A 3,732-nucleotide genomic window follows, 5' to 3' on the forward strand; every position below is an offset into this window, starting at 1 on the left:
CTTCTGCGCTAAAAGAATCAAGCGTGTTTTGACCTGTCGAATTTCATCGGAAGTCACTTGGGTCGTTTCCTCTCGCTGGATCAATTTGTGTACGGGATGCGTTTTGTAATAAAACTGAAAAACCCGTGCTAATACCCGCAGTGCTCGAGAGAAATCTGAAAATCTTTCCAAAAAGTCATGCGGCTGCGTGGCGATCATGTGAACGCGCACGGCTTTTTGTTCTAAATCCGTTTCCATGGACCTCTCATCCATCTTTTTTGGCCATTCCGATGGTTGTTCCTTCAACCACTTCGGGCCCTGCCACCAAAGTGTGCTCTTTACAAGTTCTTGGGGTGGGACGCCGCGGCTGCCGAGGTCTGCTGGGTTATCATTCGAATCCACATGATTCCATCCTCTCACACCAACCAGTTCATCGATTTTTGCGATCCGATTCGCCACGAAAGTGGTCCAACAACAAGGAGGCTTCCTGAGCCACGAGAGCACGATGGTGGAGTCGGTCCACTTGTAGATCACTGGCTGGGCTACGTCAAACTGTGGAAGTAAAGCATTTATTAGTTCTGCTAAAAGTAGTGCCCCGCACAACTCTAATCGTGGTAGAGAGACGGTTTTTACTGGGGCTACTTTTGTTTTGCCTACAAGTAAATTTACATCCGGGGTCTTATTTGAATTACGTTCGCGTCCTCTTACATACAACGCTGCCGCATACGCCTTCTCTGAGGCATCACAAAATCCATGAAACTCAATTTCAGTCCAAGGTGTGAAATTGATCCACCTTGGAATTTTAATCTCTGAAATATGGATATAATTTCTAAGAAAGTTCTCCCACCGCGGTAAAGGGTTCGAGGTAGACTATCATCCCAATCTATCTTGGTTAGCCATATGTCTTGCATCAGAATTTTTGCCTCTACCACAATGGGGCCCAACCACCCTGCAGGGTCAAATAATTTTGCCACACACGATAAAACCTCCCGTTTGGTGTAGCATGGTTTTATTGGGATCTCTTGCACGTTGAAATGAAACATGTCGTGAGCAGCATTCCATCGAATTCCCAACATTCTCGCCTCGCTCAAATCGTCGATTTCCAAAAAATCCTCCTTCAGAAGATGAGCCTTTGGCAAAGCTGACAGGATTTCCCTGGAGTTCGATGTCCACTTCCGGAGTGGAAATCCTGCTCCCTTCAGCGCATCTATGAGTTCATTGCGAGTGCGAATTGCTGTCTCGGTATCATGAGCTCCCGCAAGTACGTCGTCCACGTACATATGCTGCTTTAAAACCCTGGAAGCTAATGGAAACTGCAAACTAACGTCTTCTGCTAATTGGAGAAGAGTTCTTATTGCCAGATACGGGGCACAGTTGACACCAAACGTCACCGTTTGCAACTCAAAATCCACCAGCGCCTCATTTTGGGATTCTCTGAAAAGAATTCTATGGTATGGCGTGTTATATGAATGCAGCTGAATCTGCCTATACATCTTCTCGATGTCCGCGTTGAAAACATATTTGAAAAATCGCCACTTCAATAGCAAGGCGACAAGATCGGCCTGCAAAACTGGGCCTGGGTAGAGCACATCATTTAAACTAGCCCCATTCGAAGATGGACTTGATGCATTGAACACCACTCGAACCTTGGTAGTGGTGCTGTCCGGTTTGATGACTGCATGATGAGGCAAGTAGTATGTCCCTGATAAAGGTTCACTCACGGTGCTGTCCACTGGTTTCATATGACCGAGCGTAATGTATTCTCGTAATACACGATGATATTCCTCCCTCAGCTCTGGTCTCCTCATCATCGATGCTTCGTTGCGAACAAATTGATGCGCTGCACTCGTTCGCGAATATCCAAGACTGATATCTGCTGGGAACTCCTGTCGAAACGGCAATGCTACTACATAACGACCCTGGTCATTTCTCAGCGTTGTCTTTGCGAAATGTTTCTCGCAAAACGCGTCTTCAGGAGTAACCTGTTTTTTACTCGGAACTTGCTCAAGTTCCCAGAAGCGGGTTAGCTGAGAGCTGGAAATTTCATTGAAAAAAGACATACAGGAAGCACCTGTCCGAGTAGTCTGAGGAACAGGACCTGTCAATACCCAACCAAAAACTGTCTCCTGTGCCAAAAGGGTACCCAAAACATGTTTCTTAATTTTTTCTTTCATAATAGCTGGATACAAGTCCGCACCAATTATCATGTCGACCTGTTGACTTTTGTGGAAATTAACATCAACTAATTCGATAGGGGGCAGTAGACCAAGATCTGCTTGGTCAACTGAAATCTGGGGGAGGTTTCCTGTCAGTTGGGGTAGAATCAGGCCTCTTGCCTCAATTCTAAACTGGGGTTCGGCAGGTGAACCTAAAATAAACTGTGCGAGCTTTCGCACCTTAGCCGATAGTGTCGCATTTATTCCACATATATTTGTGTCAACAGGTCGCGTCGGGAGATTGATGAGTCTTTGCAGCCGCTCTGTAATGAAAGTCCCTTCTGAACCCGAATCGAGAAGAGCCCTAGCTTCATAGTCCACCCCTAAGTGCCGAATGTGCACCATAGCCGTACCCAAAATTATGTTTTTAGCACTAGCAGCAAACAGAGCGGTTACATTACCGGATGTCGATGCGGCATTAGGCTGCTGTGCCTCTCCATTTCCCGTAGAAGGTCTCCTGTTTGTGGCCGTAGTGCTGTTTCCTGCTTGAGTTCGGTGCAATAGTGAGTGGTGCCGCTGAAGGCAACTCAAGCAATTGAAAGTACTCTTACAATTCCTCGCTATATGAGAATGTGCTAGGCAATTCATACATAAGTTATATTTTCTAACTACCTTACACCGATCGTCTACCTTCATCGCTAAAAACTTGGGACATGATTTCAATGCATGGGACTGGTCTGAGCACAACCTGCATGCAGGCTGCGTAAAATGGGTATGATGGGCCGTTATTATTTTTCCAAACGGCACCACTGGTGCTCGCATTGGTCCTGCCTTAGGCACTCGTGTGCTTTGAATATCCGAAACTGTTTCTAAGGTCTGATACCTACTCGAAAGGTAGTTATCCAAATCCTCCCATCTCGGAATTTCAGCTTTGTCAACGATTCCCTGCTCCCACAAAGCTAAAGTGTTGTCTGGTAATCTGCTGGAAACTAAAAACACAAATATAGCATCCCAGTTCGCGATATCAATGCCATACATTTGCAGGACTGCGATGCAATTATTCAGTGTCCGCTGCAAGTTTTTAATATCCGTCCCACGTTCAACTGTTACCGTGGGCAAGTTAAATAATGTCTTCAACTGGCTATTGACCATAACTCTTTTATTTTCATAACGATCGCTCAAGTTTTGCCACGCAATCGCAAAACCATCATTGGTCAACGGGGACTTTTTCACGATATCCTTGGCTTCCCCACGGGTCTTTTGATTGAGGTGGTACAATTTCTCAACCGGAGTTAACCGCGAATTATTTATATAAATGGCCGTGAATAAATCCCTAAAGGATGGCCACGCCATATAATCACCATAAAAAATCTCCGTATCGCATGGAGGAAGGTGAAGGCTTGACCCCGGTATTGGCTCAGGCTCACGGTTTATGGGGTTAAACGTTGAGGAGCTTGGCTGAGCAAAAGTCAAATTATGAATGGTTTCACCCATCAACGCCGCACAAGTCAGGTATGCTGAATAGCAATCCTGGTATTTACATTTGGCTAAACTCATGGCCGCAACACCCGTATTGTCGTCAGACAAATTCCGCGAA

This window comes from Rhagoletis pomonella, unplaced genomic scaffold (genome assembly GCF_013731165.1).
Source record: "Rhagoletis pomonella isolate Grant_MI unplaced genomic scaffold, Rhpom_1.0 Rhpom_scaffold_00076, whole genome shotgun sequence".
NCBI lineage: Eukaryota > Metazoa > Arthropoda > Insecta > Diptera > Tephritidae > Rhagoletis > Rhagoletis pomonella.